Genomic DNA, 12,646 nt, shown 5'->3' on the forward strand with positions numbered 1-12,646 from the left:
GCTCATTTTGAAAACTAGTAAGCACCAGAAAAACTCATATTGTACTCATCTCTCTGGAAAACCAAACCAAAACATGCCACCTTTATTTTTTATCCAGTATACCTACATTATTCTTGCTAAAGAGAAATGGAGACTTTAACTTTCAATCCACTCTTGAACTTAGAACACCACCACCAAAGGCCTTTAACTTCTTCATCTCAGTAGCTGTTCATCCACTATAAAAGTAATGTAGAGGAGTAATGTATTAAAGGAAATTAAGAGAAACTAAACCAAAAGTTTAAACAGGGCTGCCATAAGAGGCAGATTCCACAATGACAGATTATCCTTTTAAAACAGAAGTCCTAGAAACTATGCCTGACCAAACTGGGAAACAGAAATAACAATTTTGAGATTTGTATCTGCAAACTTGAATCTTATGTAACAATTAAGCACTACACTTATCCCAAAGAATACTTATACTCATAGGGCTTTAACTGGTATTTGGAACTACTGATTTGGTAGTAGGAATTTATTTATTTTTGTAATACATAGGCACAAAAAAAAATAGAGGTGGTTAAAAAGAATTCAAATAATAATAAAAATAATAAAAATAATTCAAATAATTCAAAAATAAAACAATTTTGCAGGAAAGTAAATTGCTGATAATTTATTTTTTCAAATTGAAGTCATTTGGGTAATGAAGAAAAACACTGTACAGTAATATTTACTACTATGAATTATCAAATCTTTAAGGGGAACAATTTAAGAGCTATAGAACATAAATCATTTTCTTGACAGTATTAGTTCCAACTAGACTTACAACTAAAAGCACAGGCTGTGTTTTAGAGTCTAACAAAACCAAGTCATCTCAATAAAAACAATGCAAGAGTTAAAAAAGCAAAAAAAAAAAAAAAGTTACTTTTCAAAAGTGAGTCACAAACTATTCCTAATATTTAAAATTGAGATTTATCGTTAATTTAAAATAACTTGATGGGAATTTATGGAGATGGATGTCTAGACACCTTGCATGGTTATTTTGACACAGCAGGACTGCCTTCCCAATTCTGCAAATATAATAACTTAAACTTGACATTTATCATAAAGTACAACTCCATCACCTAAGTGATTATTAAGAAGTGTGACTATAGTTTGTAATGGAACACTATCTATCTACTGCTAAATATTTTACTAAATGCGTGAAACTGATGTACTATGGAAAAATTGGTTTCTCAATATAATAATTATACATTCACTTTTAAGAAAATATCAAAATATTATATTTAAACTTGTTTCAGATCCCACATAATGTATTAGTTTTGGAGAAATTTGATTACAAATGATTCTGGAAATATAACAGTAAATGTCTGGGGTTGCAACATTTTTTCTTGCCTTTTTTTTTCCTTCACTATTAAAAAGGATATAAATTTGATGTAAAAGTACTGAGATATGCAAATCTTTAAGTGAACAAAATACACATTTAAACAGACACCACCATACTACAGCTACTCCATTTGTTAGTGAGGAATTAAAACATTTGGGTACTCATGCATTTAGTCCCAATGCAATTAATATGATCTAACAGACGACAGGAAAATATTTCTGCAGAGAAATTACATCTGTTGCTCCAATGAATAGAATGCCATAAAAAATAACAAATTTATATATTCTATTCCAGCAATACAATTGCTTTCAATTTTTTCCATGGAGTTTCTCTCTCTTCTACACATATTTACAAACAGAATTTCCTTCTAAATTTTATATATATATAATTTATAAATTTATTCCATAGTTTTACAAAAGACTGTAGTTCTTATTTTTATTGGAAGATGATTTTCATTACAATTTTAAAATAATCTATTCCTTATATCTTAAAAATAATACATATAGAAAAAATATATATGTACACATATATAATCAGAATTATTATATTCTCTGACTATTTCGGTATACTCCTGTCTTTCACTTTATTATACAAATGAGTGGATGTCCTTTATTGCCTGACATACACTTTCACAGTATGAAATAATATTTTGTAATATATCACATCACAAATATTTAAAAATATGGGATTTTATTTAATTTTCCCATACTAGGCATGTTTTTTCAGAAGTGAACATATAGTTATTTTTGTAGTTGGCATCGGGTATTTGAAAACAGATGACTGCTCATCTCTTTGGCAGTATTTATCTAAAATGAAAAGTTTTAAAAGTAGTCATGATATACAGCCTACAGTTGTAAAAATTCTCTTTTTATTATTTCACTCCTAAACATTTCCTTTTGATAAATACTTTGGAGTTGTTTCTACTCCAGTACATTGTATTTAGGTGCAACAGGGAGGTGAGGGATTTTTAACATGAAAAAAAAAAAAAATTAACAAAACAACAGAATGCCTTGATAAAGTTACAGTCATCTCCATAGTAGTTCTATCTCTATAAAGGGTCAATATCTATACTAAGGATTTCAATTTTTAGAATATATATTTTTTAATTCTAATGTTCACACTAAGAATCTGGTACACCTGGAAAAAAGTAAGATAAGATAGGGGATATGAACATACGTTTTTCGTTCTTAAAGAATATACATTGGTCATGAAGAACAGAGGAAGTATCAGATTAAGAGCTCAAAATGAAGAAAGTAGCAGGATGTTGTGTGCAACTGCTTTTTTTAGAACTATGCTCAATAAACCTACTCAAACTCACAAACCTAGGTTAATTAACTTATCAAAACTTAACTAGCAGCCTGTACATTGGTATTCCAGAAGTCACATTTCAGCTGAGTTCCTTAACATCAGTATTGCATTAATGACTGCACATTCAAAGCATTCCCCCCTGAGAGTTAGATTGCTGGACTGAAATTTAATCAAGAACAGAATGCCAATATTCAGTCATGCAGTAGTGGCAGTTCAAGTGCATTCACTTTAATTTTTTTTTTTAAAGGAAGTGTAGTTCAGTATAAAAGACACAAGTGTACTTCAAACATTTCTTAATCATGCTGATTTTCTTCCCATGTTTGATTTCTCCTTCAGTAATAAAGAAGAACAGTATTTCCTGTTTCTCAACTACTAAAACTAAACAGAAAAATAATTAATAGAAGAAAAGGTCTACATACATTAGAAATTACTTATTCTGGCTGCTCTTAGACATGTGAATAAAGAACAGAAAGAGGGAGAAAAACTATTGTGGAGTTATTTTCAACACTTAAGTTTTCCATAACTAAAACCTAAATGAACAGAAATGATGTAACCTTGTGAACAAAGTCAAACAAAATTCTGTAGATGCAAGTAGAAAAATATTCAAAAGTATTTAGTTTGCAAAGGAACTTCTACTTGTATTATAGATATACACGCACAAATGTATGCAATTTCACAGGCTTCTTGGAAAGGCACTTCAGTAAAGCTTATAACTTAATTGTCTAAGACAACTAAGTTTGCTTGATTAGAAAATTGTCTGAATTCTACAATTAACTACAACTAAATTAGACAATTTAGTTATAATCTTTATTTAAATAGTAGAAATTTGTACAATAGAAGTGAGTTCAAACACCCGTTCAGTGTTTTGAAAGCAAACAGTAAAGTTACATGAAAAACAACTACCCTGGTTTGTCCAGAATCCAAGACATACAACCAGCATATCAATTTGTAATCTGCCTTAGAAAACAAACCCTATAACATGACAACAATTTCAAAGATGGCTTTATTTTGCCATTCTAATATGACAAGACATCCTTATTAAGACACTGCATGTTGTGAGAATTAGATTTACAATAGTGCTGCAAAAATATGCTTCTAAAGATATTGTAATAATCATTTTCCCTTCAATATTACATTACATTGTAGTCTTCCATATTGAGTTAGAAATACTAGCAATTAGGTATTTTTAAGCCTTTTTTTATATCTTGAAGATCTGAAGATTAGGAAAGAAGCAAGTTTAAAGAAGCACAAATATGTTATGGCCATATAAAAACACTGCTGTTTTTAATGATCTAGAAACTGGGGTTTTTTGGTAGTGACAGCTAGGGGCTACTTATTTACTACTAAACAGATCAAACTGTCAACAGCTCACATGACCATAAGCCTAAGGAAGTCACCTTCTTTGGGGGGGTGCCGGGAGGAGCCTTTTAAAATATTAGGCTTTGATTGGCAGGTGCTGTTGAGGTGAGATTAGGGGAAGATGATTAGACTTTCTTGTTTACAAATTTCATAGACACAGCCCACTCAGATACCTGAAAATTATAGTTTTAGTAGCTGGAGACTGACATTCAGCTTTCCTTAACAGTAGTGAAGTTTAATGAATTTTTAAAAAATAATGTGAACAAAAGCTGAATATATGGACTTTATCAGAAGTAGATTAGCGTTTAGATAACTTCAACTATCTCAAAAGTAGTATAAATGAAAAAAATTAAAGACAGGAGATAATTATCATATGCCTGGAAGATAGGAGAAACTTGAGCTAAAATTTATTTTATTACACTTCTGAAATTTCAATGGTAAGAAAGCCTACTACCACCAGAAAGGAAGAAACATACACTTACTACTTAGGCTGTACATTACTACAGAAGTAAGAAGCTATCATTTTAGTTCATAAAAAAAGATTTTATAAAAATTGTATTATGATTTATTATTGCAATATTCTTCTTTTGATATGTTGGTCAGTCATACTGATTTGTTGTATCTAAAATAATAAACAGAATTCTTACAAAAACTCTTTTCCATCAAATAGTAGGATAGCATATTTCTCAGTATATCTTATCCCATATTTAAAGTGACAACTGGATTTTTTGCAAATACCAAAATAAGAAAAAAAAAAATAAATATCCTAAACACTTCAAAATGATCCCACTGCACAAGTAAAAGTCAAATATGGTAATTTACTGCAATCAGAAAGATATCAGAGCTAAGAGCATATAAGCACTGCTAATCTTTTACCAAAATTTAAACCGCTGATTTCAGCTTTTAGGGTTGTATATTACTTAATATAGGATACCCATTGGCTTTATGTAATTTTATTTACAATTTTATTGCATATATATTGCAATAAAATGGAAGGCTTGGAAAATCCTTGCTCTTCTATTGTTTTCTATCAGCCCCAAGACCTAAGAAGAAATTGTCAACCTCTGCCCACTAAAACCAAATTCAATATTTTATTACATTATTAATTTGGAAGATCATTAGCAGGTAAGAGCTGATCTCATTGCAGTTCAAGCTGAAATAGCTCATAATACTGATGCTCTGAAGACTTCATTATTATGAATTATTAAATGTTATCTAAAATACTGTCTCGAAACTGAAAAGTGCTCATATTTTCTTAATTGGTTTATTTGAATTTAGGTAACTTTCCAGTTAGCATAGTTTGGTAACCATATACAACCTCAAACTGCTTGTTACCAATTTGGACAGCCAAGGAAAAACTCAAATACCAAATAACCATTTGGTTATTTAAGACTAAATGCTCACATAGCATAGAAGCTACCACTCCTAAATAGATTCAAGGACACTGTCAAATTAGAATACCTTTGACTAGTAACAATACTTCATTTTGAAGAAAAAAATTGAGTTCTTTACACCTCAAGACTAAAAAGTGTGAGTGATTGTAAAGACTGAATCATAAATAGGTTGCTTAGTGTATCAACCAGTGATTGTTTGTAAGAGAATTATGATCTTCTTACATAGGATATTAAGAGAAACTCGAGTTCATAATTAAGTACTGTATTATAACCTTCTGAAGCACAGCCTTGTCAATATTTGTTAATGCAGGAAATATAACACTTTGAATGAGTCTTTTCATTTGTAAGCAGCAATAACTTATTTTAATTTTAAATTCAAAAATTTGTAAAAAATCAGAAAAATACACCCAAAAAACAAGTGAGTTTAATGTTGAACAATTATATTAGGCAAAAATAATATTAAATCTTCACTGTACAAAATTTTGAAGGCACAGATATCGTATTAATTGACACACTTGGATGCATAAGAGCCAATAAAGTTGATCACAACACCTTTTTTCAATTGCTAGACTTATCATCAAAACTAGACTTTTGTTTAACCTAAATTCTGCTTCATGCAGCATGAAATCATGCCTGAAACCTTTCCTTTATGAGGTATGCAATATGTAACATATAAACACTTAGAAATATAAACTTATACTGCAAATGAGCTTTTATCAAGCCAAATGATAATTCACTAAGAAAAACATATTAATATGAAACAAAGTTGCATATAATCCTTATTCAGATGGATCTAAGGACACTCAGAAGCTAATTACCTGGCTATCCAGCATTACTACATACCTAGTATTTCACACTGTTTAATATTAACACAGTAGTTCTTCTAAAACAACAATATGGAACTCAAGATAAGGAAGCTTAATTGGACAATACACGTCCTCCATTACTAAAAAGGAAGCACCAGTTTTAACAATTAAAATGTTAACTTGTGCTACAAGTGACACCTGCACAGACACTCCATTTAGAAGGACACAAATATTTATGGCCAGAGCAAATATGAAATTCTCAAGACCCCTTTTTTTATCTCTAAGGTCATGTCACATATTAACCCCTAGTGTTTCACACATTTAAAACCATCATACTTGTTGCTGCAATTTACTAAATCTAGCTAACCAATAGATTATTTCTTAGGAAATGCACAAGTCTATTTTTTTCATGAATGCAAGTAGTTAAAAGCATGTTACCCTGGTGACAAACTCTCTACACACACTTTACACCATATAGTCAAATTCAAGATAACTGGCCAATCCTTTTGGAACCTGATGATCTTTAAGGTCCCTTCCAACCTTAACCATTTTATGATTCAACACCTGCAGCAAGATCTAAGATAGCAGTAACAACTCCTAGGTAGAGATTACGAGTACTCTAGTTGGTACATGAGAATTCAGAGGGAATGGATCAAGGGCAAGTCTGATGTTTTATCCTATATAAACCTAGATAAAATTTTAACATTCAGTGTCCGAAATCCTGTCTATTCCTGTTTTGCTCATCTGACTACCACTTCCATGTTCTTTTGCTGTGATTAAGGCAAGGTTGTTCCAAACCACATCCTTAATTTCTGAATACCAGAGCAGACATTGAAGTAATTTAGCTCAAAAAATGTGATAATTCAAGCACATAAAACAAGCATATTTCCTAAAAGGCCAAAGATGGAAAGGTAAGACAGAATTACCTAGGTAGATAAAATGCTAACATTCAAGTTTTCAGGTAACTTTCCACCAAATGTAAAATAATGTGTTTATTAGTTAGGCCTCAAGTATTAAAATACATTTTAACAAGTCTTTGCAGCTCTAGTTAATAACAGAGCTTCCAAACAGAGATCCATTAGCACACTGCTCTCAAGTCTAAATAAATTCTCAGTAATTATCACTGGCCAAGGCAAAGTGAAGTATAATTTCAACATACCAAAGATTTAATTGATTAAAGCAGGATCAGTCAGCCAGAGAAGGCAGGACACTTTCAGAACTCCGTCACCACTCCAGAATACCAAATTAGTATAATTCCACCCAGTAGTTCCAGTGAAACATATAGAAAATTTCTCACAATAAATTTAATTTTAAATCTCAATTATATTTAATGAAAAACGGATCCCTTAGTCAGAAATCACTTTCAGAATATTTTGGTGCTGTCATTTTTTTCTGAATTAAACTTACAGAAATGTAAAAATTATGCTGCACTGGCTTCAGAAGTTAAATCTTGACATTTATTTCTGTAGAAACTTTCACCATTGATGCACCGGTCTTCTCTCTTGTTGCTTATCAAATGACCATGATTTTTTAAAAAGAAGAGAAATATACAAAATTGTCCAACTGTCCATAGTTGCAGGCAGAAGGCTTCTTCACACCATACTATAGAAACAACAGAAAACACAAACCATAGTGACCATACAATGACTATTTTAAACTCAAAGTGGAGACTCATAGCAAAAACTGAACCACACAATATCACAAAAGTAATGAATCAAGGTACTGGCTCATCTACCAAAACAGAGGCCCTCTGGCAAGTTTTCTTTTTTGTTGCCTAGGCAACCTTGATATCAACACAGATTTTATTTAAAATTTCTATATTTGAGTTTCTGAAATGGCAAGGACCAATTATTGCCCTTTTTTTTTTTTTTTGATCTCTTGTAAATTTTAGTTCAACTTCAAAACTTCACATCTTGCTTAGCAACTCTGCAGGTGAAGTAGGGACTTTAAATACTTCATGTTTGTTGCTAGAATTTGGCAAGTTTTTAATGCTAAAGAATCCACACAAAAAATACAGATTGGTTCAGGACAGATGGATGAGTGGCAGTGTGTGGCAAGGAAACGGCAAAGAGGGCTACTCTACAAAATAATCCACGCTGTATTTCCTCTCTTCAGAGGTAGCTAGGAATTATACTGCATGGTCTTCTATAGCTGTTCTACTGTCACTGTATGACCTTGGCTATAGGAAGATCTCATTACTCATCACGCATTTAATAAAACAGCAGTAGTTATTGCTTGTCATCAACAATAGATTAAGAATACAATATTGATATGGCCAGAAATACTTTTGTATTTAATTCCCTGTTTGTAAAGGAAACTAATGGTTTTCCTATTCTAAGCAGTGTAACAGCTTCTTAAAGTCTCCACTGGGACTCTTAATAGCAAGCTTCTTTAGATGGCTGTGCACCTATAGTCCATTCACTTTATAAATAAGCTTACAGCATCTACCTCAGAGGATTAAAACTTTTAACCTAATTTTTGAAGTGACCTGAGACTACGCATACAGTAAGAGGGCTCTGCCATCATTTAATTGCTGGACTGGATTGGATACAGCTTATCCCGCAGAACAAATGCTCTTCAGAATACAGTTTTGATACTTGCTTTTAACTAAATTGTTACTTATTATTGTGTGATTTGTCCTTCATCCTCTAGTTTTTGTAAGCTATTTTTTGAAATGGAAACTAATGCAAGAACTGTGGCCTTCAGAGTCATGTAAAATTATCTATTAACCAAAAACATACTATTTTTATTACTGAAGACTACTTTCAGAATTATTTCTATAGAGAGTATTACAAGTCGGTTAATGGGGATCAAAATTACATATGAAGAAAACACACTAACTCATGCTTTTGTAAATAAGTACATGCTGAAGATGCGTATTTTAATTAAGAACATAAAAGAAATATATCTGAGGACTTAAAGAATCAATCTCTATCATTTTAAAACAGGAAAAAAGTAAAACTAAGATTTTACTTTTACATTGGACTTTATAACCGCTAAATATACAAATCCTTGGTATTGGTTTTAATTTTGAAAACATATTTAACTGTATGAGAGAAAAAAAAAAAAAAAAAAGAATGCAAGTCTACAATATGAGCCATTACAACAGTAAAGGTTCCTGAAAGATATGGACACATCTGCTCAAAATAATAAATTTATTCCTGAACCAAAACTTCGTCCCATCCTGTACATGCATCCATGTGTGTATGAAATAGAATGCAAGACAAAGAGGACATGCACCTGGATCTAAAAGACTGCATGCAGGGCTGCCAGTTTCATAAGTGTAAAGGAAAATGTATTTCAACAATTACTGAAAGTGCAAAATTCTAAACAAAGCATGCTACCACTTAAAGCTACACTTAAACATAATCATTGACATCCTCTGAAATTAAACCAAAAATATCAGCAAATGCGCAATCATTTTTCACTTAGTATAAGCATTTTTTCCATGCTGCTCATACAGAAAACATTTGTTATCAGACCTAAACAGATGAGTCCTTAGACTCAACAGACTCAACACATGGTCCAAACTCAAAATCAGAAAACAAGACCAGCAAACGGGTCCAAGATATCATTCAGGTGAGTCTTCACATACAATGGATTTCTTCTGACTTGTAACTTGTTTCTTGAAGTCATCAAGAAAATACCATTAAGATCCTCTATACTATTATCGCTTCCATAAAATCAGGCTCTCACCTCTGTCTGCTTTCATTAGGCCAAGATTTTGAACATGGGGCCAGAGAGACTACTGCTCTGACTCCTATTTATTCACACAAGTGGGTGATATTATCTCTAAAAAACAACACAAATTAGTTGATGCAGGTGTTTTGTTGTGGTTTTTTGGTTAAGACTTAAATCTTAACTTAATTGCAACAAAGCCACCAGCACTGCATGGTAAAATCCCAAACCATCAACGTTAAAGAAATCATTACTTTACTGATGTTGCAGTCCATACTCAGTGCGAGTGAATAACAATGCAGCGCCATAACCGTAAGCATCTAGCTCCTACTGAAAGCACATGAAATGTTCTCATCAGTGAAATAAGGATGGGCTATAAATGCGGTTGTGCAAAATCAGATTTGATCTTAATGAAAATAAAAATATCAGAAAGTGTGAAAAATTTAATGGCATGTACCTTACAAAACAAGGTGAACTAAAATACAGTTCAGTTGTTAAGGTATTTAAAATGGCACTTATCTGTGGTAAGTATTGAAATAAAATTAACACCAAATACATAAAATAAAAAGTAACTTCAATATTTATTTACAATTCAGGCTATTTGTACAGAAAAATACATAAATTTCCTTAGGTGAACAGTTCTTTTGAAAGGGAGATGTATTAGATAAATGATTTTTCAAACTTGAGTCTGTGCTTCCCTGCTATTATTCAAACACTAAAAATTTGTAAAACTGATGCAAGTACAATAGCAAATAAAAATTCTCAGTGCCTGAAATTCTAGTTGTTTTAGCTCCTTCTTAAACGTGTCTCACAAATTATTACAAATGATTCTCTGATCTTGGGTTTTGATGAATAGTTTACAGAAATTAGCTAAAAATAGGTCAGTGTTAAAAGGTAGGGTTGCCAGTTCTTTCATGGTCCCAGAAAACGTAGAGGAAGTTGGCAGGATCAGCTCAGCTCCACTGTGCTCCTGAAAAATATAAAATACCAGTGTCCACTGGATCATTGGGTCCTTAGCACTCTAGTACTATTTATGAAAAAGATTTTGGTGATGACCGTAATGGTGCTTTAAAATATGAAGGAAGACAGATTTGTCAGTAGGCGTGATCTTTCCTTTCCAAGGTTTTGTGCCCTAAATACAACATTATTTATAAATTAAGGGTAAAAAGTGTCTTGCATAATGATAAACAAATTAGGACCTTATCTTTGAGAATTATTAAACAAATAGAGAAGAAATGTTAGAAAAAACTGAATTTAATTTAAATAAAAAAAAATAGGTGAAGACTGCATACACCTGTTTTATTCTGGTTTTATCTAATGAAAGTACATTAAGTGTTCATCTCACACATATACTAGCGATATCTAATTTTAACTAGGATTGAGAGCCTCCCAAAGGCTCATAAAAACTCTCCCCTCACAATGCAATCAATAGTGTAATTCCTTTGATGGCAGCACTTGGCATCTCACTGTCAGGAACCAGATATTTTATCTAAACCAGGACTTCCAAACATCCACAGGGAACTCTCAGAGGAATCTGGAAATGACACCACTATAAGTCCTGCTGGACAAGCACCTTTACAGCTGGAATCATAGCTGAAACTTTATCAGTGTTACAGAAGTCAAAGATTTTGCAAAAAACTTTGACTTCAAAAATGTCTCTACCATACAAATCTTTTAAAAGAACCTTACAAATTAATAATTCTAAAGCACAAAGTGAGAATACTTATTCTATACCTGCTCAGCTACTGTCTTTATAAAAGCAAAAGTGCTTCTGTACACAGAAGCACACAGAAGCAATAAATTTGTTACTTAAAAGCAGTTTCCTAGGGAAGTCCATAAGTATTCCATTTACCCAAAACTGGTAAAATTTTCCTGTGACCTATAAAGAATTTGCCTAAGCTTGAACAGATTTTTAGAGAAGCATTTAAAATCTGTAAAAATAAATACATTTTGCTATATAACACGTTAGATGCTACATAACACAGTGCCTATTAAAAGCAAAAACAAAACAAAAAAGAAAAAACAGGAAAAAAGTTAAACAAAATTTGCATACATACGTCACTGCTCAATAAAATACATACAAAATATTATATCCTTTTAAGATACTCAACTGCAATAAAAATGTAAAACCTGGACTACAGTGTTCTCCCTGATCAATACTGCAAAGCAGATGAATATGCCAAGCATAATGAAAAATAACTTTAAATGTTGATATTGAACTTAGTATTTAAACTACCTTGATTTCTCTATCACCATTAAAAGTCATGTATAATTATCTTAATATTTAAATTTGTTTAAAATTAATTTTTACTACTGCAAGAAAATGCACCACACTTCAATTCTGTCTACCAAACTATAGAAATGTGCAAATTCAGCCTCTCTCATCACAGAGCATCAACACAGGTACTACAATAACATCAGTTTCTCAACATACAATATGAGTTCCAGAGCTTGCATACTCTTTCTTCTCTTCCTTTTCTAGTATCTGTCATGGGAATGCCATCAGGTAGATAACAAAAATTTTAATTAGAGGCTGCAAACCTAATTTACAGTACATTGTATGACTTCTTGTTTACCAACTGCAAACAGATGCTTTAGCAGAATAAAAAGTTACATTGCATATAGAAGCTTCTTAAATTTGATGAAGTATTTCAACTTTCAAAGGAAAAAGAGTAAATTTCCAATATCTAGGTCCTCAACATAAAAGGAAATAAAAAGGATGAACTAGAAAACCAAAAGAT

The 12,646-nt window shown here is 31.7% G+C and overlaps 1 protein-coding gene across 8 annotated transcripts in view; it reads right to left on the minus strand.

The window, feature by feature from the left end:
* NOVA1 (NOVA alternative splicing regulator 1) overlaps nucleotides 1-12,646 on the minus strand; it is a 149,908-nt gene that overhangs the window by 92,566 nt on the left and 44,696 nt on the right. The gene's annotated exons all lie outside the window — the stretch shown is intronic.

Source organism: Apus apus, chromosome 5 (assembly GCF_020740795.1).
Source record: "Apus apus isolate bApuApu2 chromosome 5, bApuApu2.pri.cur, whole genome shotgun sequence".
Classification (NCBI taxonomy): Eukaryota; Metazoa; Chordata; class Aves; order Apodiformes; family Apodidae; genus Apus; species Apus apus.